Here is a 27,777-nt window from a genome sequence, read left to right on the forward strand (position 1 = left end):
GCTTATTCTGAAATGATCCCCAGGCTTTTGTGGTCTCCTCAGGGTAGCCTTTTTTATGTGGATAAGATCCGCAGGCGCCTGAACAGAACGCTACATAGTTTTGTTTCCTCCATTGGCGGGGTTTCCCTTCGCCATTCTGAATTGGAGGGTTTTTTGCCGGGTTTATTTAGGAGAGATAAGGTTCATTTATCTTCAATAGGTTTGGATATCTTTAACATGGGCCTCCAGAGTCTAATAGAATCGGCCACAGTGGTGGGGGGGCCGCAGCCGGCAGCTCTGCTGCCTGCTGGGGCCGGTGGGGAGTAGTCGTTCAGCTTCGGCTGGATGGACAGAATTCAAGTTATAATAGTTTAGCCATGATGGCTTATTTATTTATTTAATTTTATTTATTTGTAACCCCCCATCCTGGTGGATGACACCGTGGCCAATTTTATACCAATTTAATAAAGGTGTTGGATTATATTTGGTGTTTTTTGTCTTTATTAGGTTGTACCTTTGTGCTAGCCCATGATTCTGGAGCACTGTACTGGATCACCTCTTCTTCATTTTTCAAGTCATCACCAAATCTTTGCACTGGACTATTGTGTTTTCACCTATAAGTTTATATTGCTGATCCCATCATGGGACGGATTTTAATCTATTGTTTTCACTACATTGGTTTTTTTATTGTTGGCTTTTCATCCACAAGATTGGACACTTTATATATATTTTAGATATAGAGAGGTTTTTTTTTTTCACTTTAGCATTGTTTTCATTTTTTAACACTTTTTTTTTTATTTATTTAATGTGCTGTTCATTTATCATACATTATAATCGATGTTGATCTACTTCTGGTGCTACAAACGTTTTCTTAAAACTTAAAAAGGTTAACCACTGGCTGCTCTAGCCCTCCACCTGCAATTCAGAATTGTATTTTCTGCCGAGAATGTCAGCGGCTGAAGCTTTGGGGAAAATCTGAGTCCTAAATGGCGGAAACCGAGGCAGTCCATATAGGACAGCAACTCGGTCCGCATTCAGACTGCGGCCCGCCATTTAAGGGGCACATTCTTTTTATTTCACTAGCCTTATGCTTTTAGAAAATGTATGGTTTGGTTTCCCAACCTCTAAAAGCTGCAAGTGAAAAGAAAAAAAAAAAAAAACACAATGAAAAGATTGCAAAAATGGTCTGGCCATCCAAGTTTAATGTGGTAGTAAAGCCTGGCGGCTACAGCACGTTCGCACATTTCAGGGAGGCTGTCTATTGACCCCCTACTGTGATTGCGCTTCCCGCGCACCCCCAGGGCATGTTTTGGCATTGATCTGGCAGTTATCGGCAGTCCTCTCCTTACACGCTGTCAGGAGAGCCGGTAAAGCAGCAATCCACAAAGGGGACATCTACACTGATATTAAGGGGACTGATCAGCAGTGTCCAGATGATCAGTGCAGCTCCAACAGTGCTCATCAGTGAAGGAGAAAAAACATAAAATTTACAAAATGTTATAACAGAAACTAAAAAAATATATATTTTTTTCGGACTTTCATTTAGCAAAATATTAAAAACCCAGTGGTGATTAAATACCACCAAAAGAAAGCTTGATCTGTCCAAAAAATAATAATATTTTTATATATATATATATATATATATATATATATATATATATATATATATATATATACACATACATATATACATATATACACATACATATACACACACACACACACACACACACACACACACACACACACACTGTATATATATATATATATATATATATATATATATATATATATATATATATATATATATATATATACATATACATATATACACACATACACACATACAATAGTGTTTGGTTAAAGTGTTGCATCTCCACGAAATTGTCGTTCAAAGTGCGACAGCACTGAAAGCTGAAAATTATCCTGGGCAGGAAGGGGCCCAGTAGGCAAGTGGTTAAGGAAAAAATAAAAGTTTCCACCTGCAAGGCAATATAATATGCTAGTATGCACAGCATACTAGCACATTATGAAAGGCTTGCCTTAAAAAACAAACCCAGTAGCATGCTGTCACCGCTGCAGAGGCTTCCATCTTCCCCAGGTCTTGTTTCTGGGTTCGGGAGCTCCGCCTGTCCGATTGGCCAAGCCACGATGGGACACTGCTCTGAAGGAACAGCACGGGCATGCCGTTCCCTCAGAGTGCATGCGCCAGTGATATCACTGGCTGCTGGTCGCTAGATTATCTCCTAAACGGTGCACTTAGATTTTAAGGTTTTGTTAAATCTCTCGACCAGCCCCTTCATCTGCAAATGATAGACAGAAGCAAGCAAAAGTTTAATCAGGAACAGGTCTGCCATCACCTTCGACATGAACGGGTTTTGAAAACATGTAATTACTGTGTAATCGCTTTTGAAGAGGTCTTCCTCAGAGGTAACTCCTCTGGATACCTCACTGCACGATCAAGGTACCACCTGGATATATCGATGTCCCTGGGCTTATTTCACCAGGGGCCCACTAGATCCTTTGTAATATGCCCAAAGATACTCTGTGCCCAGTAAACACCCCCAAGTGACTTTGTGCCAAGTACTACCCCCCCCCTCTTTCACCACCCTCCAAGGTTACTATGTGCCTAGTACAATTATCCCCCCAGATAACTCTGGGTTCAGTACAATCCCCCCCCCAGTTGAGTCTGGGCCCAGTAAAACTCTCCCCCTCCCTTGTTTAAACTGTGTCCAGTACAATACCCCGTCCACCAGTTCTCCCTGTAGCCAGTACAATAACCCCCCCTCCTTCAGTTAACACGGTGCAGTACAATGACCACAGGTCAGTCTGAAAAAACTGCACTATTTTTTAACATCTATACAACCACAGTTCTGTAAAGTTTTGAAAACAGGAAAGGCATGTTTGTGTCACATGCATTGTTGTCTCACAGTTTTTAGAACCCATAAACCTATAACAGTATAATGTTCCAAGGGCATCCACCTTCTATAAAACTAGGTGTGACCAAAAAAAAAAAATTACAGCCGTCAACCCTAAAATGGGATGTCACTACTGTAAAACATACATTATACCTGGACAGAAGTTAAGAACCTTGTGTCATATACATACTATATAGTTGCCAGAGAAGGCAGGCACATATTTGTTAAAAAGGTCACATAGGGGCTTGATACTACAAGATTAAGGAATTAAGGCCAGCCATACAAGGTGTGAATATCAGCTGGTTCAACAGGAACCGGCCGAGAACCAAACCGTTAATGGGCAGGCTGAATGTACCAAGTTGATCGATGATCAACCCAAGTACAACCAGCCTGCCAGAGTTTCTTGCGATTATTGCTAATGGCTGCTATAGCCTCTAGCAACAATCACTGTCTTCTCCCAGTGGGGATCGCTGCTGACTGATGAGCACTGAGCTATCCAGTTTCTCAAATTTGTTGTTAAAAAGAATACTGAGGACTGACATTACTGACGTTCTTCTGGAAATCCTGATTTCCTTACCAATACTGCTTTCAGGAAATAACAACTAAGGTTTAAATAAAATTAAATGCAAAATTTGCATGTTTATTCTGGGTGCCTGACTTATTTGTTGCACAGTTAACAGAATACAAGGTATTTTGTGAATGAATAAGAGAGGAGGAGAGGCAGATATATGACATAATCACTTCTATTTATGAGAGCAACAACTCTCAGCTATCTGCACTATTCTGTGTATACAAATGTAGGAATTGGATAATAAAAATAATCAATCTGCACAGTTAAAGTGGAGGTTCCCCCTAAAAAAAAATTCTAACAATACATTGAGAAGACTGATTACACTGCGGGTATGCTGGATTTTTTTTTTTCATACAAACCTCGTTATCGCCGTTTCATCCCTCGGCTTCCGGGTATGATTCTTGCTGGACTGGGCGTTCCTAGTTGATTGACGTTCCTCCGCCCGGCGCATACTGCGCGTCACGACTTTCCGACAGAAGCCGAACGTCATTGCTCAGGCGCCGTATAGAGTCGGCTCTATACGGCGCCTGCGCAGCGAAGTTCTGCTTCTTTCGGAAAGTCGTGACGTCAAGTATGCGTCGGTCGGAGGAACGTCAATCAACTAGGAACGCCCAGACCCAAAAGAATCATACCTGGAAGCCGAGGGATGAAACGGCGATAACTAGGTATGTACGAAAAAACAACAAAAAAAACAGCATACCCGCAGAGTAATCAGTCTTCTCAATGTATTGTTAGAATTTTTTTTTAGGGGGAACCTCCACTTTAAGGGCCCTTTTACACGGGTCGGACTCTGCTAGCTCAGCGGTGGATCGCCCAGTTGATCCCTGCTGATGAGATGAGAGGTCCGTCTCCGATCACTGTGCCGAAACGAACCTTTCAGAGCCCCGCTGTTCTCTATGGGGAGATCGGATGAAAAACGGACAGCCTGTCTGTTCTCATCCGATGCGCTGGACAGATGGCGAACGTATCACCATCTACCCGTTTTGAGCAGATCTTGTCGGATCGGATGGCAGGCGGGTGTCAGCGGACACATCTCTGCTGACTTGCACCTGCCCATAGAAGTCAATAGGTGGCCCGCTCAGATTCGCCTGAAAAACGGACAGGCAGATCCGAACAGGCCGAAAGTGTAAAAGGGTCCTAAAATACCTGCCCAGAAGCGATTTGTTTAAATTTCAACATAAACTGTGCTCCTAGAAACAACCATTCCTAAAGCCCAACTTTAGCCAAACCTGGATTTTCATTATGGATAGATCGGGAAAGGGTTAGTGCCACTCAGTGATTGGTAATATCACCAACAGAGAGCTGGACAAAAAAATATATATACCGTATATTTTATTTATTTCTATTACACACACACACACACACTGTATATATTTGAAGTCAAGCGAGAATTTTTTTTTTTTTTTATTTCCGTCCATGACTTCCTGTCCCAGTCACAAATACAACACCTATTTCCTGTGCATGGGGGTCATAGACATAAATACAAGCTTTAAAAGAGAAGTGTGGTAATAAATAATAAATACTCATCATAGATGGCTGCAGCTGTCCCCGGCCAGCACCAACACTGAGCGATCACATGAGTGCTGATCACTCAGTTCTCCAGGGCTCAATGGAGCACTGGGCTGGCGAGGGGACAGGAGCAGCTGGCTAAGGCCCCATGCACACGAGACGCTGCTAAACTTGAGTTCAGAGGCATTTGGGCATTTTTTTCAACTGCCCCTGAACACATTTAATGTTATCCTATGTGTCCATGCACACAATCACGTTTTTTGGCGTTTTAAAGCAGTTGGGTTTATGTCCGTTCTTCCAGACGCAAAATTTTGGATTCAGAAGCATTTTATTTTTGCTTTTTTTAACTTTGGGAGGGTCTACAATGTCTTTGAGATAAGCGCTGACAGCCGCAAACGCGGTAAAACGCCACTAATCGCGGCAAAACGCCGCGCAATTCGCGGCAAAAACTGGCGTTTTAAACGCCGGTTTTTGCCTTTAAAAACGTGAGTTTAGAGGTGTTTGTAATTGCTTCTCGTGTGCATGGGGCCTTAGCCTCTCAGCCATGCTGAGGCTGAGCTACATAGTTAGTCAGGTTGAAAAAAGACACAAGTCCATCCAGTTCAACCACAAAAAAATAAACAAACAAAAAAAAACAAACAAACAGTACAATCCCATACACCCAACTCCATACCCATAGTTGATCCAGAGGAAGGCAAAAAACCCCAGCAGAGCATGATCCAATTTGCTACAGCAGGGAAAATAATTCCTTCCTGATCCCCCGCGAGGCAATCGGATATACCCTGGATCAACTTTACCTAGAAATCTTAGTACTCAGTTATATTATGTACATTTAGGAAAGAATCCAGGCCTTTCTTAAAGCAATCTACTGAGCTGGCCAGAACCACCTCAGCAGGGAGTCTATTCCACATTTTCACAGCTCTTACTGTGAAGAAACCTTTCCGTATTTGGAGACAAAATCTCTTTTCCTCTAGGTGTAAAAAGTGCCCCCTTGTCCTCAGTGTTGACCGTAAAGTGAATAACTCAACACCAAGTTCACTATATGGACCCCTTATATATTTTTACATGTTGATCATATCCCCCCTTATTCTCCTCTTAAGAGTGAATAAACTCAGTTCCTCTAATCTTTCCTCATAGCTGAGCTCCTCCATGCCATGCAGCTAGCTGCACGTCAGCCATTTGTGTAGATCCCAACATTATTGTTGGGATCCCTACAGAGTCTGGACCAGCTCTGTGACGTCCGCCTTTAAAACAGATGTTTTATTCACAAATAAAAAAATAAAAAATATATGTCTGGAAGCTTTAAAGCATTACCATTTCTCCAACAAAACAGAAAAGCGCAAAAAAAAAAAAAAAAAATGTAAAGTGACAATAGACACGGATCTAAATTCCTCAACCTAAACCTGTTAGGCCGCATATACACGGTTGGTCCAAACCGATGAAAACGGACTGAAGGACCTTTTCATCTGTCCAAACCGATCGTGTGTGGGCCTCATCGGTCAGTTATCCTTCGGTCAAAAATTTTAGAACTTGCTTTTTTTTTTTTTTAACAGAAAAAGTTCTTTATTAGACAATTCAGAGAACTTGCTTTAAAATTGAAGGTCAAAACCGATGATTAGTATGCAAAAGCATCGGTTAATAACCTGCGCATGCTCAGAATCAAGTCGACGCATGCTTGGAAGCATTGAACTTCATTTTTTTCAGCACGTCGTTGTGTTTTACGTCACCGCGTTGGACTCGATCGTTTTTTTAACTGATGGTGTGTGGGCACATCAGACCATCAAGTCCGCTTCAACGGTTAACCGACGACAACGGTCCTTCGGACCGTTCTCAATCGGATGGACCGACCGTGTATACGCGGCCTCAGGGATCTATCAGGATTTGTGCTTACAAAACTATATATCTGGAGGAGTGGTTTTAATTGAAAAAATTACTACATTATTTTCATGGACAATAAATCAAATGCAATAACCACCAAGAACAAACCGCTATTCATTTGTAAGCTATTTATGGAGGACCCCTAAAGGTGGAGGGCATCTGACAGCATAAGGTGTTCTAAAATTGTATTGTATGTTCCTGCACACACTGATCAGACATTTCAAATGATTTTGCCTATCCAAAATGATCACATGCATGTGGTTTGGCTTCCTGACAAAGAAAATGGATGGTTGGATAGCACACATAGTTGGAATGAAGTCACAATAATACAGTAAACAAGAACAATGTGTATTCAGAGCAGTACCTAACATAACAGAGTGCAATCAACAAATACCATACCAATCAATAACATCAGACATTGCAAAATCCTTTTGAGGTCAGACACATCTAATGGTGGCCATACAGGCTTTGTTTCTATTATACAATCAATGTACGATTCATTCAAAATGATCCAATCTGCAAACAATTAAATAGGAATAACTTGGACTCGATTTAGAGCAGATTCGATCAAACCATGTGGGTCGGCCAGGGTGAAAAATTATAATTGATCGCTTTGCATCAAATCCAGTCATTATTCAGGTTGATCAAATTATGAGATTGTATGGTGAAAACAGGGATGCGATCAATAGTTGGAAGATACAATCAGAATCCAATATCCTGTGTATGGGATATTGATTAAATGGGTTGTACATTATAGATTGGTTATTCCTATGTGGAGAGATGGATCATTTATTGAAGCGCATGTGATCCCCACAAAAAGGAAAGAAAAAGGTAAAAGGATCCAAGGTTAGAGAGTGCATAAGTGTCAGAGGTCATAAACTGACACAAACACAATACAAGGTGTAGTAGGTTTCCCACCCACCTCATATATTGTCCTGGAAAAATGATTAATTAAAGTAAATGTAAACCCACTCTCATCCTTTCTAAACTACTGCCATAGTGCTGAGCTATAAGGATATACATGCCTCCTGCATGTATCCTTACCTGTCAAATGTCTCCACTTATAAGAACTGAAAAACTGCAGATTCTGTTGGTGGGTCTGTTGTCTGGAACTCTGTGGGTGGAGTTGTGATGTCAGTAGACTCCCCCCCCCCCTCCTCTAAACTCCCCTTGTCAACATGCATTTTTTCCTGTGTATTCTTTACAATAAATTCTGCTATGATCGCTAAAATCCAGTAAAAATCCAGAAAAGTAACCACATGACTTCAGAAAAAGGAGTGGGGTGGGAATTAAAAAAGGCTAGTGCATGAGATATGTAAATAACCTGTCACTCACAGCAAGGGGGCGGAACGAACTAAGGTTTTTCTCTGCAAGTCCGTTTTATTTCACTGAACAAAAAAAAAAAAAAGAGGATTGCTCAGAGCTGGATTAACTGTGTGGCAAGACTGGGCACAGATGATAGGAAATCGTATTCTGTACGTTGTGACATCAAAAAATAAAAAAAACATTTTCGGGTTTACATCCACTTTAAGCACTGCAGCTCATACTATTGACCAAATTACTTACAAACTGTAAGGCCGGAATCACACTAGTGCGTTGCTTTTTTGAGCTGCGTTGTCGTTGCAGATTTCTCTAGAGGGTGTTCTGCAGATCAACTGCGGTTTAGCTGCAGATCAGGTGCGAATTTGGAGACCTGGGAGAACTTCCGGGTGAGAGGAGAGTGGGGGAGAATTGTATTGAGCTGAATGAGAGAAACTCCTGCAGAGAACTGAACACATGTGCGAATTAGATGCGTGCCCATAGAAGATAATGGGACTGAATTCGCACCTGAGCCGCACCGCAAGACATAAAAACCGCATGCGGTTTGGAGGCAATACGCAGTGCGAATGCATCGCACATATGTGAACCAGCCTCATTGAAAACAATGTATTTTGAAATGTCCTGCGAATTAGATGCGGTTTAAACCGCACTCAATTCGCATAGGTGTGAACCTAGCCTAAAAGTAAACATAGAAATAGCACACCTCCTTGGCCTGGCTGGTCAGGATTGACATTTCATTGGTGAACGTTGCATATGATTGCTCTGTGATCTATGAGATCATCACCAAACTGTAAAGACACAGTATTATAGGCACCCTTGTGGTTAGAAAAAGGGAAGTCTGAAATGAAAATAAAGTTCTTCGGCCCTTTACTTAGAGTATAGTTGTTGTAAATGCTCCCTTCCCAAAACATACCACTGTGCTAATATCAACCTTGCTTAGCTCAAATGCAACAAACTGCAATTAAATCCCAAATAAAATACCTTAAAGTGATGTCAGGGGACTCCAACGTTTTCATAGCTGTGTGGTAGGTGGACGTTAAATACAGCACTTGTTCCGTTACTGCCATAATGGAATTAAAACCACTGTCATACGATCAATATGTCTTCATCCGATCCAACAGGGCAACATCCAGTGTAACAAAAATGCATGGAAAGGGGCCTAGGGAACATTATGCGCTGAAAGGAGCCATGCCCTCTGGAATGTATAGAAAGTTTCAGCATCTCATAATGCTTGGTAAACTATTCTAATCTAAGTTTTTTTATTTGGGTTTAATTTATCTTAATAACCAGAATTACACTATTGGATCTTTCCTTTGCTTCTGAGTACACCACATCAGCAGGAGCCCACACAGAAGGATCAGTGAAACACTTTTAGCCCATCATTTTTAAAGGCAGCTTTAGACTCTTGCGATTCCTTTATGCCCGTTCACACTAGAATGCTGTGTGCGAAACCCATGTTCTGTGCCGGTTTCCTGCACCACATTCAAAGCGCACTGTCCTTGCGATCTGCAGCAGGTGTCAGTTGAAAGTTGACGACACACCAAATGCAAGGAGCAAAGCGCACTGCGTTTGCCCACACCAGAAAATGAGCGTCCTCCCCGACCAATTTGCATCCCAAGTGACTGCTGCCAATATTGGGTACATTTCGAACAATGCCGAGGTCTGAGCCACTCTTGACCAGAAATGGCCTCAAAACCTACTGACGCAGCAGCATCTGAAAAAAATACTGGGAGACTTAATCGTTGGTTGCGGCATGAACATGAGGAAATTGGCTCGCACGACTGAGTCAGAGCCCTGGTACAGGCATAGGAGGGCCAGCAACATAGAAACAAAAGATCTACCCTGTTGACTAATCCTCATAGCATGCCCAAAAGTGACCGTAAGTCTCCCCTGGAACAGACAGGGGACCGGACAAAAAGATAAATCGACCGACATATCCTAAAGAAAAAAGTAGGTTGCGCTCAGAATCACAACAAATATGTGAAAGATTAAATAAATAAATTGAATTAATTGATACACCTGCACTTTATTATTATTATTTAAGTCCATAAAAATACACAATTGATAGGTACAGCTTAGGAAGTACTCTGAATACCATATGGGACAAGCACTTAAATTTCTCTATTCATTCGACAAGGAATGGCGCTAATAACAGAAAGCGCAGATGAACAGTCCCAATGTAAACAGAAAAATTGTCCAAATAAAGGCAAATATAATTAGATCCAAGAGCTAATCCACCATCAAACTCTAATTTGATGAAGAAAAATCTTGTAATCACATCAAGGGCAAGTAAAGATGTACTCTTACCAGATCCAGGATTTAAAAAGGCATGTCAATCCACTGAGGCCATGGAGTAGAGGCACAAATTCGACCACTTCCGATGTGCTGGGGTCTCTGCTGGAATACCTTCCGTTGCACTCGAGACTCCCCATCCCATTCAGGGAACCGTGGAAAAAAATAAGGCTCAAATGGTGAAGTACTGACAATTACGTTTATTTAAAAATTGTGCAGCATGTACACATAACAGTAAAATAGCCGGCTAACCAGGCTTAAAAACAACAGGGTTGCAAAAAACTACGTGCGCCCGTGCTTCCAGGGTCACGTGAATGCGGTGACGTTGGTGCGTGGCTCCGCCCTGACCGGTTTCGTCATAAATGACGTTGTCAAAGGGGACTTTTTTCCACGGTTCCCTGAATGGGATGGGGAGTCTCGAGTGCAACGGAAGGTATTCCAGCGGAGACCCCAGCACATCGGAAGTGGTCGAATTCGTGCCTCTACTCCATGGCCTCAGTGGATTGACATGCCTGTTTAAATCCTGGATCTGGTAAGAGTACATCTTTACTTGCCCTTGATGTGATTACAGGATTTTTCTTCATCAAATTAGAGTTCGATGGTGGATTAGCTCTTGGATCTAATTATATTTGCCTTTATTTGGACAATTTTTCTGTTTACATTGGGACTGTTCATCTGCGTTTTCTGTTATTAGCGCCATTCCTTGTCGAATGAATATAGACATTTAAGTGCTTGTCCCATATGGTATTCACAGTACTTATTAAGCTGTACCTATCAATTGTGTATTTTTATGGACTTAATTGATACACCTGCACTTTATTATTATTAAATTCTATTTATTTATTTATTTAATCTTTCACATATTTGTTGCGATTCTGAGCGCAACCTACTTTTTTCTTTATCTGCTTTTGCGTGTATATCACATGTTTAGTGTTGCTGCTGGACTTATTCATTTATATATTTATTCACTTATTATCTCAATTTGATTTATGCACTTAATCAACAATTATTAGTTCCTTAAGCGCAAGAAAATCCCCCCTTTGATAGACTGACGTATCCTGACCAACTTCTCCATGGGCAAACTCGCAATCATGAGATTTGAAAGCAGCGTAATGCCCAAAAAAAAAAAAAAAAACGTATGACTTTGGCCAGACCTTCCACCTTGTAGGCCAGCCAACGGTACATTTAACTCCACATTCTTGGGCAGACAACCAGGGTCCTCTAAGAGCAGAAAAGTATCTAGATAGTGCACTATCCCATGACAACATTTGCAGTTACCCAGGATCCAATGGAGTGCTTGGGCAAACCCGTCAAACAAGCAAGGACTGCTTTTTGACCCGAAGGTTAACTTGGTTGTGAAATAGTAACGTTTTTGCCATCTGATGGCGTGCTATGGACAAAGGGCAGGTCTGATAGGAAGTAGCTTGAATGCATCGGCAATATCCGCTTTCGATAACCAAGTTCCCCTGCCAAATTGTAGAATAAGCTGGATAGCCAAATCCACAGATGGATACTTTAATGAAAACTCAGAGGGGGATCAGGGAATGGAGACTAAGGATGCAAGATAAATGAGGCGCAGACAAGTCATAAACTAATCAATATTTATTGGAAAACTTGCCACAAACCACCCCAATGGGGCTGACCCTCCACATGCCGAATGGTGGTGAAATAAAACGGACCAATCACAAATCCTTTGGACACTTCTGCCTCCAGTAATTCATCAATAAATAGAAGCGTGGCTGTCTGCTGACAATAAATTCCTGCATTCAAATGAAATCCCACTGAAAATCCATCCAGCAGAAATTATCTAAAGGCCGGGAATGGGTGACTTTCTAAACAGGCCCCTAGCAAGAATACATTGACTTGGCTTGGCTTGGTCATGATGAACTAAAGGGCTTGACCAGACAGGAGGACTTGGGGTGCACTCTGAAACAATTGGAGCAGACATGCAGGAGCCAGCATTGATTGTAGTTGCAACCAGAATGATTGAAACTGTTGCACACTCGAGTCTTACCCAGGTAATGGATGGGTCTACTAAATTTGTCCACCTGCCCAGAAGGTCCTGTAGAGGACCCACCGGCCGCCTGCTTGCTTGTCTCTGTATGACCAGAGAGCTCAAATATGGGACATCACGCTGAGGTATGTGCTGAAGACTGACCGTTAAAGCACACAGGGGATTTTTGGTTAGCGAAATGCCTCCAAAAAAAGTTCCATATTAATATTACTCCAGCACATTACTACCTGGAACTGCGCCCAAGTGGCTGCCACCTTTGCAGAAAAAGACAGAGGAAAATCAAAAAAAAAAAAAAAAAAAGGGACCCACCGTACTTGTGCACCGTTTTAAGTAAATACAGGTCTAATTCTACCCTCCTATCAGAACGAACAGCACAAATAATGTCTCTGAAGATGCCAAATGCCAGCACAAATTCTGCCACACTGAGTTTGTGGTTAAGCCTGGGGTCTTTAGTTTTGAGCACTACCGAGACCTCCCAGCAGAATATCTTTCTTAAAGTGGTTGTAAACCCTCGTTTACAACTTTATGCTACAGGTAAGCCTATATTAAGGCTTTCCTGTAGCTAAAAAGGATATCTCCTAAACCTGCACAGTTTAGGAGATATCCCTGTATTTGCATGCAACAACGTCATGCGGCACATGCACACTTAAGCCAACTGAGGCAATGGCACTATGTGCCATTGCTTCAGTTGTACTGTGCCATTATCGCGTGCATGCGCGGGAGTGACCCTCTGGCTGCCGACATGTTGTCCCGGAGTGACTTCCGGGTCTCGCGGCTCTGGCGCTGTGATTAGCCGGAGCCGCGAGACCCGGAAGTCATTCAGCCAGAGGGTGAGACGTGGATGGCTGAAGGGGCTTCGATCAGAGGCAAAAAACATAATCAGCTAGTATGCTATGCACACAAGCCGATTATGCCTTTGTCTTGCAAGATTTTTATTTATAGTTTTCATTTTTGAATCAAGGGTTTACGTCCTCTTTAATGTTCGCAGCTATGAAATGAGCCGGGCATACTGATGGTAATGCCGCTAGAGGGGAAGGAGCTGCCACAGGCAAAGAAACAGCAATATACTTATGGGAGCACTGGGAGGAACAGGAGCTGGGGGTGCAGCTGACATCAGAGCTCTGGCCAAATGGGCTTCCATCACCTCCATCCTATTCTGCATTTCCAACATGGATGTGGAAAGAGTATTTGGTAAGGTATGGATCTGTGTCAATTAATTATGCACAGAAAGCCAGTCTGAGCTGGTGGAAGGGAATGGCTGCGATGGACTGGGAAACAACAACAACCTTAACAACTCTGCTTTCCTAGCTGTGGCTGGAAATGGAATGCCCCGGCGATGCAGCTTTTCTGTGAGCCTGGATATAGTCCATCTCCTTAAATATGGGGTGCTGCCCTGCTCTGAACCCCTAGTTGGGGTTGGAGGATTAAATGCAAATTTGTCGCTTTCCAAAACATGTGACATGTCATTTTTCTTTCATAGATATTATCAAGCAAAGAATTTAAGAGCCACCCGTATAAGAACCACAACACCCCTTCCCGCCTAAGTCTAGAGACGTGGGTGCAAACTGTTCATCATCCACAGCCATTGGCTGCAGGTTTTGATCACATGTTTTTCCAGCATGCATATTTGTTAGAAACCAGGCGCGAGACTGGCTTCTGTCAGACACGGAGCTGTATACACAGGCCGAAAGTCAGCTGGTTCCTGCCGAACAGACTGTTTCCAGCCCGTGTGTACCCAGCCTAAGCTGTTCTACTATGGACTACAAACATGTCTGCATCTCTATTACATAGAGGGGTAGAGCAATTAGGAATTGTAGGGCCAGTTCACACCATAATTTGAGCAGGAACATGCTGTGTGTTCCTGTGCAATTCACATGCAATCCGGTTGCAGTGCGATTTCGGTCCATTCGCTTGAACGCAATGCTTTTCCAACCTGCATTTGAAGTGTCATCAAGGCTGACACCCGCTGCAGATCACAAGTGCAGTGCATTCTAGTGTGAACTGGTCCTAATAGACGATAGCTAGGGAGGAAGATATTCTGTGCAGCTCACAGGAAGTGTAATGGACTTTGCATTTCTTGCAAAATTAACAGGTATTTTCTATATTTGCTAAAAAAAAAAAAAAAAAAAATTTACTTGGTAAAAAAAAGAAAGAAAAATAACACAGACTAAGCCACAATATACGGTACTGTATTGCATTTTTGTAGTGGAGTTTTTCTGTAAATAAACATTTCATTGCTTTCTGTGCCCAAATATAACGTCACTTCCTATTTTGTCATTTATTTTTGCCCGTAGTTCCATGTAACATTTTGGCAGTTAAGTGTCAATTTCCACAAACATCCATTCTTTTGTCTATTCTCAGCTGATAAGTTACTGCATAAAACTCCTGTGACAGCACGCATTCTAACATTTTTCTTTAACCATGAAAAGATGTGCTTACTGGCACCCTACCATCTCATGTTCACAGCCTTTACAATCCCCCCTTTCTTGTTTGTTTACTTATGTTTCCATGCTCATGTTCCCAAGACATCTAAAAACATTCTTCTGAAGGACCTTTTCTATTGTGTGTCAAAATAATCAGCCGTAACGCACACAGGGGTCATACTTTGAGTTTAAAATGAAAGAGTCTATTTGCAGCAGTTATAATGAGATCTTTGTTTACAGCAAATTCAATTAACACAGACGCACTTATCACGGAAAAATCAAGTTTACTTAAAAAAAAAAAAAAAAAATCTAAAGAATGCTTTCTAGTCTTGTTTTTAAGAAGTGAAAATGTTGCTTTTCCATGATTAAACTAGTGATAGCATAGTCTCAGAAAGAAATAAAGACAGACAAATGAGAATACTTCTGTATGTCATTACATGTGCTTATGCCAGCCATTCTCAACTTTTTTACTCCGAAGGGACAACTGAAATAAGTTTAGCTCTTAGGGAACCCCCCCCCCCCCCCATGAAAATGTAGATCTGAAATTAATGGTATGCAGGGTTAGTTGGGTTCATAGTTGAAGGGCACCGTACCACCTCGCCAATGTCTTGTCGTTTCACTCTTGTGATCAGTAAGGCCCCTTTCACACTTGTGCGGCTTCAAAGTCGCGCAATTTTGACAAGACAGTAATTCGACTGTGGATCCGACTTTGCCCCACAACTTGAAGTACGACTTCAATGAGCAGGGATGCGACTTTGATCCCCCAATAATTAGGGGGAACTCCACTCCAATTTTTTTGAAAAAAAAAAACGGTATGGGTTCCCCCTTCATGAGCATACCGGGCCCTTCAGTCTGGTATTGATTTTAAGGGGAACCCCCACGCCAAAAAAAAGGCGTGGGGTCCCCCCCAAAATCCATACCAGACCCTTATCCAAACACCAGCCTGGCAGGCCAGAGTTGTCGGGAAGGGGCCCTTGTCCTCAACATGGGGGCAAGGTGCTTTGGGGTGGGGGGTACAGGGGCCCCCCTGCCCCAAAGCACCCAACCCACATGTTGAGGGCATGCGGCCTGGTTCGGTTCAGGAGGGGGCGCACTCGCTCGTCCCCACCCCCTTTCCTGACCAGCCGGGTGCTCGGATAAGGGTCTGTTATGGATTCTGGGGGTGACCCCACGCCGTTTTTGCTCATGAAGGGGGGAACCCATGCCGTTTTTTTTTGTTTGTTTTTTTTTAAATGGCGTGGAGTTCCCCCTAATTATTGGGGAATCAAAGTCGCTTCCCTGCTCATTGAAGTCGTACTTCAAGTTGTGGGACAAAGTCGGATCCACAGTCGTATGACTGTCTTGTCAAAATCTTGAAGTCGCACAAGTGTGAAAGGGGCCTTAAGCTTCATGCACACCATCTGCATTCGGAGCCTTTTTGTCCATGGTACACGCAACCCTTGGGGCAAACACACAATTTATTTATTTTTTACATACACCGTCTTTTTTAAGCAGACATAAAAGGTTGTTGTAGCCATTTTTTTATTATTTTTTTATGTACGATATTTGCGTTGCAGATTATCAAATTTTCAGGAAAAAAAAACCTGCACAAAAAAAAATAGAGAGATATATATATCACACACACACACATATATATACATACATACATACACATACATTACCCACTTTTGTGCGCCAAGTAAAAATATACCAAACATGTCACACTTTAACCACTTCAGCCCTAGAAGGATTTTCCCCCTTAATGATGCACCCAAACAAAATCTGCAGTTTTTATTTTTTTTTGCTATAACCAATGCGACAATTTTTATATTTTTTTTACTTTTTGCTATAATACATATCCCAAAAAATACATAAAAAAATATCACAATAGGCGTGTATTGATTGGTTTGCGCAACACTTATCGCGTCTACAAACTATGAAATAGGTTTAGGGACTTTTATGTATTTCTTATTGTTTTTACTAGTAACGGCGGCAATCTGCGATTTTTAGCGGGACTGCGACATTGCAGCAGACAAATCTGACCCCAAATTACACTTTTTGGGGACTACTGAAATCAGTGCATTTTTATAGCACTGATCAAAGTAAAAATTACACTGGCAAGGAAGGGGTTAACACTAGGGGCGACAAAGGGGTTAACAGTGTTCCCTGGGTGTGTTATAACTGTAGGGGGGATGGGCTGGCAGGGGCATGACAGAGATCACTGTTCCTGATGACTGGGAACAGTAGATCTCTGTCATGTCTCCTGTTAGAATGTTGTTTACAAAAGGCAGATCCCCATTCTGTCTCTGTACTAGGCGATCACAGGTAGACATCGAGTCTGCTCCACCCGCGGGCACCCTCCCCCCTGCATGAGCCGCCGTCCAGCTACGGGGTTTCAGCACAGGAGAGCCGACCTGCCCGTGTACAATGACGGCGGCTGGTTGGCAGTGGCGTCTCCAGCTTTCATATTTAGGTGGGGCACATGGGGGGACAGGGACAAAAGTAGGGGGGCCAACTATAAAATGCAATTATATATATATATATATATATATATATATCCTGGGGCCCTTTACTACGATCCCACTATGGGCCCTTTCACATGTTCTGCAGTGAGCTCCCTTCCTACTATACTGGGGCCCCAAGAGATATATGTCACCAGCACACCAAGAAAATATAAGGGTCCAAAGCAGTGGGAGAACTATCAGGGTTGCAAAGGATGTCTTGCCACCGGGCCCTGGTGTTCTGCCACAGTGGGGATCCCCAGCTGTCCTGTCCCTGCTATTTACAGCGCTGGTCTGGCATCTGTCTCCTTGGCAGCGGCGGCAGTCTATTAGGACCTAGTGCTGGTGACATTATGGGTGCATGCAGGGGAAGGCTGGCACTATTGGTTATAGAGAGCCGAGCCCCCAGCTGGTCACCTAGCAGCAGTAATGCTGTATAACCTTCTCTGTTGACATGCTGATCGGCATGTGATCCAGGTGATGCTCCCAGTCAGATCTAATAAACACAGTATTTATTAGCATCAAGAGTACAACCACATATATATAATCAACCGTATGATCAGCAGCCATGTGGGCTCTATGCCTGTAAAGTGTGGGCTTTGATCAATAAAATCACTAGGGCTGTGCAAATTAACTTTTAATTAATCGATTAATCTTGAATTTTTTTGATTGATCAAAATCTTTTTGATCGATTAAAATTCTTTTGATTGGTACTCACCTCTCCGCCGGCTTCTGGGCCTTCAGGGAGTTCCGTTGGAGATCCAGTAACGTCACGGACACCGGCGGGGCTTGCCGTGTCCATCTGAAGGGCTCCTTTGCTGTGCCTTCATATCTGCATGCCAGCGGGACCTTACTATCTGCCACACGCAAGGGCTGTTACACTTCCCTCTATCACTTCCCTCTATCAACCTGGGATTCTACAACCATCCACTGGGAGTTGTGATAGTTCCCTTCATGGGACATCTACATGCCGACGGACTGATGTTAACCTCTCCTCATCTGGATTCAGCAGTGGTATCGTTGTACACAGCTACATGTTTTTATGACTGCTTTTGGTACCGTTTGGTATTACTCGCACCATTTTTACAGTTTATGTAGCTACATCGATTTTATCTCCAGTGCAATATTTATTTGGTTACCTACTTGAAGACTATAAAAGTTTTAATGCTATTCCCATCAAGCGCTGCCTTTGTGTGTTTTTTGTATCCTGCTATCCATTTTTCCAGTGGTTGGAAGCTGCACTGGTAATCAGCCTGCAAGGAGATCAGCTAAAAGTAGTTGGATCTGTATGTGTGTTATTAATCGAAATTAGTCGATTAATCGATTAAAAAAAACGATTAATCGAACAGAAACATTTTGATCAGTAACAGCCCTAAAAATCACTGATATTTATGACTAGGATTTGACTGGGAGCATCACCTGGATTGCATCCCGATCAGCATGTCAGAGAAGGGTCCACTGCTACTAAGCAACCTGCAGGGAGCTCAACTGTCTACAACCAATAGAGATGGGCTCGGGTGTGTTTGAAATCCCACATGCCCGATCACGCCAGGAAGCCGACACTCCACAGTGCTAATCAATGTATGGGCTGCCTATGAGCTAAGACCAGCCATAGACCGTTTAAATCTCAGCTGGTTCAGCAGAAACTGGCTGAGATTTGAACCATTAATGAGCAGATTCTCTTATAATTATCACTAGTGGTTGCTGTATAGCCACTGGTGATAATCACTGTTTGTTGGGAGAATATAATTGCTGGGCAGGAGGGATATTCCCCTGTCACCACTGTCTGTTGATGGGGGAATCATGCAAGTTTCTTTCCTGCAATCTGTGGATGCAGGAAAGAAATTTGCACCGTATATTATCTGCCTGACTGAAAGTGAAAATAAATTGTGAATGTTTTGAAAGAACAGGAACAGGAGAGGGGGAGGGAGACAGATGAGGGGGGAGAGAAGGGATGGAGATAATGTAGTTCAGTGATTACAGTGTACTGCAGTCTGCAGTGCACACACTTAAACACGGCCCAGGCTAGAATATCTGGTTGTGTGAGCGCTCGCATTATGCAGTGTCGGCGAGCACAGGGAGGGGGAGGAATCCACTGCAGAGCTGACTGGGGACGGGGGGGGGCACATGGTGGGGCACAGCATGATGTTGGGGGGGTCAGGGCCCCCCTCTGGCCCCCCCAGGGACGCCTCTGCTGGTTGGCAAGTGGTTAAAATGCATACACCCATATAATGACAGCACCAAACTGCAGTGCCTATAAATCTCTATAGGCGATGCTTTTTAAAGCCTTTACAGGTTACCAGTTTAGAGTTACAAAGGGGGGCTGCTCCTTGAATTATTGTTCTTGCTCGGACGTTCATGGTGATTCCTCACACGTGTGGGGCAATCAACATTTACATATGTGTGCAGGACCTACGTGCGTGTTCGCATTTGCATGAGCAAAGGGGGGACAGGGCTCTTTCATTTTTTTAAATGTTATTATGTATTAAACACTTTGTTACCTTTATTTTATTTTTTTCTATCAACTTTACTGCTATCACAAGGATTGTTATATCATTGAGTGTGACAGGTCCTCTTTTTAGAGAGATCTAGGGTCTATTAGACCTCATACCTCCCCTCTAGCCTCAGTCTGAAGCATCTGATAAAACTGAAATCAGTTTGACCAGATGCTTTCACAAGGCAGTAACGACTTGTTTACATCAGACTGAAACCAGAAGCGAGGAGGATTTTGTCACTTCCAGTTACTGACATCACACAGTGGGAGGAATACAATCAGATCTGGGGAAGCTGATGCTGCTGGTCTCATCCTTAGCAAATGGGACAGGAGAGCGGGGGAGGTGTGTGTCTGTAAAAGTGATCCAGAGGATGCATAGCTGCTCAGATCACTTTTACCTAAAAGAAAAAATACTGGAATCATGATTGTAGCTGCCGTCATGATCCTGGTATAACCACTTCAACCCCAGGACATTTAAAAACGGCCTAAGGATGGGAAGTAATAAAAAAAAAAAAAGGGAATGCGGTACAGAATGCTGCATTTTTCTACAACAGAACAAACCAAAAATGCGCAGAAACACATGTAAATGTAGCTTAGTAAAGAAAATAAATTAAAATAACTGAAAAAGTTATTCCAAAAAAACACACTGAAACACAGTTAAAATGCACTGAAAAATGGGCACAAACTCGCATGCAGAAATGCACAGCAAATGAAGTGTAAATGAACCCTTAAACACAGTGTTAAAGACCTTGGGGGTTATTTACGAAAGGAAGGCAAATCCACTTTGCACTACAAGTGCACTGCAAGTACACTTGGAAGTGCAGTCACTGTATATCTGAGGGGGACATGCAAGGAAAATAAAAAACAGCATTTTAGCTTGCACATGATTGGATAATAATCAGATAATCAGCAGAGCTTCCCCTCATTTCAAAGCTTCCCCTCAGATTTACAGCGATCTACAGCGATTGCACTTTTAAGTGTACTTGCAGTGCACTTGTAGTGCAAAGTGGATTTGCCTTTCGTAAATAACCCCCATTGTTTACACAGGAGGCTGGGGGGCAGTAAAAAAGTGGTGGTTGAATTGCAGTCTCACTGCCCTTTGACTACCAAACTTCGGGGTAAAGTGTCCAATGGGCATATTGGTGTACACTGTTGCAGTTGCAACATGGCAGAATGTATACAACAGGTAGCGTTTGTCAGGCAGCACTACTGCAAAACACAACGTATTAACTTAGGTAGTTTCCAGGCATTCAGTATTACCTGCGGAGGCTGGGTTCACACTGCTGCCGGGTGCAGCTCACAGCAGGGGTCCGGTCTTGTTCTCCGTTTCAGAGATGAATCAGGTCCAAATTTTTGCCTGAATTCAGACCTAAAACTGAGCCAAATGCCCTGTACACACGATCGGACCTTTGTCCGACCAAATTCACGACGGAATTCCATCGGAGTAAAATAGAACATGTTCTCTATGTAAACTCCGATGGAATTCATCGGAATTTCTGATGGAATTACTCCGATGGGGCATACACACAGTCGGAATTTCCGATGGAAAAAGTCTGTCTGACTTTTTCCATCGGAAATACCGATCGTGTGTACAGGGCAAAAGACGCACAGGCCTCCTGCGCAATTCGCTCCGCAGCCACCCCGGAGATGTGTGAACCGACTCCATAGAAAACCGGTCACACTCTCCTGTTATGCAAATTGGATGCAAGGAAATCAGCCTTGGCTGCTGCTGCCCACCTGTGGATCATTTTTCAGAGGGGCAGAAGGAAGTGCCACGTGTGTAAAGAAGTGCCTAGTGTGCAGGTACGGTAGTATTTATGGGTCATTACTTTGATAGTGTACACTACTCATGCTCTAAAAAGCCATCTGCAAGGGATTGCTTTGCAGAGTGTGGATGAGCAGCCACTGCCAGGCATTCAGGAGGCGATCTTTTTGTCTCCTAATTGCCTGACTTTTTTTGTTAAGCAGCAATGTATAATGGGGTCAATGTGCTGCAAACGCAAGCCAAGTGTTTGACTATCAGTTGCAGCACGGACCCATTGACCTGAATAGTGTAATTTGTCAGGCGGTGCCACCTGTTAGCTTGTCACACTACATTGTGAACTGCCACCTCTGGCCGTAACTTTACATTTTAGGTGGGCAGCAAAACTGTGGCCCAGCCACCTTTTTTATTTTATTGCCCTGTCGCCTGTTATGATAGAGGAGTTTGAGTCACACATGCGTTCAGTCTAGATCCGTCTGTCAGTTTTTCAGATGAATGCAGACTGAACCACAATAAATGTCTATGGTGGGACTATGGGTGGATGTAAACGCATGATCATACATTAAGGGTCCTTTCACACGGAGCGGACCGTTTTTGTGTCCGCTCCGTGTGTGTCAGTCGGCTCAGCGGGGATCATCCGTAATCCCCGCTGAGCTGTCGGCGGACAGGGCGGTCCCCGCACACAGTGCAGAGACCGCCCTGTCTCTCCTCCGCTCTCCCCTATGGGGAATCGGATGAAGACGGACCGTCTGTCCGTCTTCATCCGATCCGTTCCGCCGGACGGAAGAAAAATAGGGTTTTCTTCCGTCCGAAAAAACGGATCCTGACGGACGCGGATGGTTGCGGACGTTAGCGGATGCTCCATCTGCTAACGGACGCGATCCCATAAACGGACTTGTAGTAAACGGACGATCGGTCCGCTAATGTGAAAGGGGCCTTACATCCAAGTCTTTCAGGCCCTTTTTTTTTTTTTTACGGAACAAGGCTGCATCCATTGTATCTATTTAGATGGATCTGAACGAATGCCACCTGTTCCGTTTATGTCGGTTTTTAAACAAGAAACATTTTTTTCTTTATACTTTTGTCACCTCTGATCAGTCATTGCAACAACCAAGAGCCGGTTCACACAGGGGCGACTTGGGATCCGATTTGAAGTCGCACGGTTCAGAAAATAAATGGAAGTGAATGAGAGCCATCTTAATACTCTCTCCGTCTCTCTGACTTCAGAAAAAGTTCCTGTACTACTTCAATCCGACTTCTAGGCGACTTGTACCCATTGATTTCAATGAAAGTCGCCTCCCAGTCGGATCCCCTGTCTTAACTGAAGCAACAATACAGGAGGAGAAAATTGTTTTTCAGGCAAACCCCTCCCGCCCCCCAAACTGATTGTTTTTGATTGGCCACTGGAAAGTCGCCTGTCCTGTAGGCGACTTGAAGTTGCGCGCTCAGGTCGCCTCGCAAAGAGTTGTGTTGCCCCTGTGTAAACCGGCTCTAAGGGGCAATTCACACTGCCCCTCCATTTAAATTGCAGAGTGATTCACCTGCATTGCCTGTGTTGCGTCAGATTAGGCGACCCGTCAGAATTGGCAACGGAAGTGACATTTCGTTACCGCCATCTTGCTACACCCCACACTCCTCTATAGTAACAATACACTGAGAAGGGGGCAAGCGAACTTGTTACACCCACGGGAGTTTTGCACTTAATTTCACAGTTATTTTTGACAGGAAACGGAGCATATATGGTGAAATATAGGAAGTTATTTACGAAAGGCAAATCCACTTTGCACTACAAGTGCAAACTACAAATGCAAAGTGCACTTGAAATTGCACTGAACGTGCAGTCGCTGTAAATCTGAGGGGTAGATCTGAAATGAGGGGGAAGCTCTGCTGATATTATCCAATCATGTGCAAGCTAAAATGCTGTTTATTTTCCTTGCATGTCCCCCTCAGATCTACAGTGACTGCACTTCCAAGTGCAATTTCAAGTGCACTTTGCACTTGTAGTGCAAAGTGGATTTGCCTTTAGTAAATAACCCCCATAGTATTTACAAACCCCTTGGACTGTTTACATGTTGAATTATAAAAGCAGCAGTGTTCTGTCACATTAGCAAACCTGTGAGGTCAGCAGGTTTGCCGCTGCTTTTAAAATTCAACATCTAAACAGACCGTCGGATTATTTTATAAGATCTATTTAAACGTATAAGCTCTGTTTACTGTTAAAAGTAACAGTGGGATGCAAAACTCCGGTGGGTGTAACAAGGTGTCCGCTTACCCCCTTCTCTTTGTATCATTACAGTGGAGGAGTGCGGGGTGTAGCAAGATGGCGGCGACGGAATGTCACTTACGCTACCAATTCTGACAGGTCTCCCATATCTGACAAAACACTGGCTTGCTAGTGGGTAGTGTGGAGTACAATTCAGCGCAGCGCAGCACCCCCCTTCTTTTTTTTTTTTGTTTCATTTAAACAAACTTTATGTGAAGTGTACAAAACGTACACTTTAGACACTGCAATGTCAGGCGGCGCTGTGCCGCCTAACATTGCAGTGGAATTTGGGCCGGTGCGCTGCAGTGTAAATGGAACACATTGTTCCTGTGTGTCCCTGCGGTGACAGACATTTTACACCGCGGTAAAATGTCTGTCACCTCACATAGTGTGAATTGGCCCTAAGAAAAAAAATGGATGTAGACTGATGTAAACTGAACTGAGGTGAAGATTGATGTGCAAACTGAACTGAAGATTAATGAGTAAACGGATATCTGTTTGTTCTGTGAAAAAAAAACACAAACGGAAGGAAACTGGCCACACACTGCTCAAGTTTCAGTAGATTCTTACTGCCTTGGCACCACTCCATTCATTAAAAGTTGATTCCAGGGGTCTCCAAATTCTCTAAACAAAGGGCCAATTTACTGTATACAGGCAAGCAAAGGGCCACAGGCCGCACTTTGGAGACCACCATAGCTGGTCATGGGTGAGGGAAATTTGTCCATCTGTGCCGTTAGCATGAATGGAGGAATCTGTTCAGGCTGAACAAAAGAAATCTATATGTGTATGGTCATCTTTGGGCTGGGTTCACATATATGCAAATTGGATGCGTTTTAAACTGCATCCAATTCGCATGACATGTGAATGTGACCGGCTCTCAATGGAGCCGGTTCACACATGTCCGGGGTCCGGTTTCAAAAAAGGGTCCTGTGCGTTTTTGGGTCCGGTTCAGGTGCGAATTCAGGCAAAAATTTGCACCTGAATCTCACCTGAGCCTGGGTTCACACTTATGCAATTTAGGAACCAACGTGATTCCAATGCGGGTTCCCACATCGCATCTGCGAACCGCTGCGGGTGTCAATACAAAGAAATCGGTTCGCAGAGCAAACTGTGAATTCGGACAGTAATCGGATCGCAATATGATTCCAGTGCGAAAAAAAAAAAGGGGGGGGGGTTCATTCCTGCACCTTTTTTGTGTAATTCCAATGAGAGTTCAGCCATACAACTGTATGGCTGAATTTGCATTGCATGTGATCTGCACAGAAACGCAGGTGTGAAGCGCATGCAGTGTCTGTGTTTGCAGAGTTCCCCCTTTACATCTGAGTCCACACTTACTTACTGTAAAGGGGGACTCTGATGTAAGGGAGAATTCTGGGGACTCTGATGCAAGTAGGGTTGCCACCTTTTCTTCAAGTCAAACCCGAACACTTTAGCAGCGCACAGCGATTTTTATTTATAGTATAAACTATACATATATGCTGCTATTAAAGTGGAGGTTCACCCTTTAAAACATTTTTTGACATCACACAAAGTCGTGCCATCCTACCGACACAATGCCGGTGTTTTGTTTTTTTTTGTCAGCACATACCTCTTAATCCCGATTTTAACCTCACGGCGATCCCGCGGGAGTGGGCGTTCCCAAGCACTGCCTGTGATTGACAGGCTTCCGAACGGCGCATACTGCGCGTCACAGGTTGCCGAAAAAACCCGAACGTCGGTGCGGCTCTATACGGCGCCTGCGCACCCACGTTCGGGTTCTGTCGGCAACCTGTGACGCGCAGTATGCGCCGTTCGGAAGCCTGTCAATCACAGGCAGTGCTTGGGAACGCCCACTCCCGCAGGATCGCCGTGAGGTGAAAAATCGGGATTAAGAGGTATGTGCTGACAAAAAAAAACAAAAAAACACTGGCATTGTGTCGGTAGGATGGCGCGACTATGTGTGATGTAAAAATTATTTTTAAAGGGTGAACCTCCGCTTTAAAAACAATTTCTAATCATATGAATGTATTAGCGTTCCTGCACCTTTTTCGTGCAAATCCAATGAGAGTTCAGCCATACAACTGTATGGCTGAATTTGCATCGCATGTGATCTGCACAGAAATGCGGGTGTGAAGCGCATGCAGTGTCTGTGTTCGCAATAGTGTGAACCCAGGCTGAACCAGTGAGCTGAAACGCACCGAAACCCAGAATGCAAAACGAAGCCGCACATATGTGAATCCAGGCTTAGTGTAAAATAAAGGACTGTATAGAATTCTTTTGCACTGAGCCATAGAACTCTATAGAACTACACACAATTGCAGTTCCCTTCCTCTTGTAGTTGCTGTGTTGTAGTTGTAGGGTGGGGCAGGATAACGTTATTTTCTTTCCAAATACAGAAGATTGTAACTAAGGGGCTCATATTGAGATGTAAAGTACAATGTCACTGCCCTAGTAGGGCCATTCTCCAGTAACTACACATTGCTAGCCCTGCTTCCCTTCTAATCAGAGCAGTGAGGAGGAATCAGCCCCTCTCTTCCTGTTTTTAGAAGCTCACTCTCCTTTCCTGATTTCCTGTGCTTGGAATATAATGATCATCCTTACCGGAGAAGGTTGCTGGGATGGATGGAGGATCTGTGTGTCTCTGTCTCCTTGGTGTGGGGCTCAGCTGTGTGTACAGACGACGTAGGAGGAGTACAACAACCACCCCAAGCCTTGTGATCAGTGTGTTAGAAACTACAAGTAGGAAGTAACCAGTGACTCAGGCTGCCCTTAAAGTTGCAGGGCGAGTTTTACTTCTGTAGTTGTCAGTGTTCCACTCCTCCCTTGATCAGCTGCCTACACTGAACACACAGGAACGTTGTATGATTTTCCAAGCACAGCACAATGAAAGCTTCTAGTCCAAACAAAAGGAAGGGCTTCTTAAAGATATAGTCCCTCTTTTGGTAAAATGAGAGAAATAAATCCACATGTATATTTAAAAAATGTGTATTTGTTACAATAATGCATTGAAGCCTGCAGAGCATTGCAACGGTGATCAGTGTGTCTTGGGTGAGATGCACAGGCTCTTGCATTGTTTACATCCCAGTCCCAGGTCCATCTATGGACTATTAGCGTGGTGATGTCATTGTACCTGTGATTAGGGTTGTCCCGATACCACTTTTTTAAGACCGAGTACAAGTACCGATACTTTTTTCCAAGTACTCGCCGATACCGATTACTGATACTTTTTTTTCAATGTCATGTGACAGTTTGACAGATGGGCACTGATAGGCGGCACTTATGGGCACTGACTGGTGACTGGCACTGATGGGCACTAATAGGTGGCACTAACAGGTGGCTGGCACCGATAGCTGTCACTTGTGGGCACTGTTAGATGGCACTGATTGCACTGATAGGTGGCACTTATGGGCACTGATAGATGGCACTGGTAGATGGCACTGATTGCACTGATAGGTGGCACTTATGTGCACTGATTGCACTGATAGGTGACACTTATGGGCACTGATTGCACTGATAAGTGGCACTGGTAGATGGCACTGATTGCACTATAAGTGGAATCAGTGCCATCTGTCAATGCCCACAAGTGCCACCTATCAGTGCAATCAGTGCCTGATAGGTGGCACTGATTGCACTGATAGGTGGCACTTGTGGGCACTGACAGGTGGCTGGCACTGAAATGCTGCGAAAAATTACACAGGATTTAAAAAAGGATTTAAAAAAAAAAAAAAAAAGCTACGCTGCAATGCCCATCTTGGTACACCTTGCACTCTGCTGCAGTAAGCAGCAGCAGACATCTTGTTACACCCAGCCCATATAGCTTGGGCTGGGTGTAACAAGATGTCTGCTGCTGCTTACTGCAGCCGAGTGCAGGGTGTACCAAGATGGGCGTAGGGAC

General features: G+C 43.6%; 1 protein-coding gene across 1 annotated transcript in view; it reads right to left on the reverse strand.

Moving 5' to 3' along the window:
* TPRG1 (tumor protein p63 regulated 1) overlaps positions 1–26,651 on the reverse strand; it is a 113,312-nt gene extending 86,661 nt beyond the window's left edge. The window contains exon 1 of the mRNA XM_040349583.1: positions 26,484–26,651. The gene's annotated coding sequence lies outside the window, so the exon portion shown is untranslated. The remainder of the gene's footprint in view (positions 1–26,483) is intronic.
* Positions 26,652–27,777: the final 1,126 nt, after the last annotated feature.

The sequence above is a fragment of the Rana temporaria genome, chromosome 4 (assembly GCF_905171775.1).
Source record: "Rana temporaria chromosome 4, aRanTem1.1, whole genome shotgun sequence".
Classification (NCBI taxonomy): domain Eukaryota; kingdom Metazoa; phylum Chordata; class Amphibia; order Anura; family Ranidae; genus Rana; species Rana temporaria.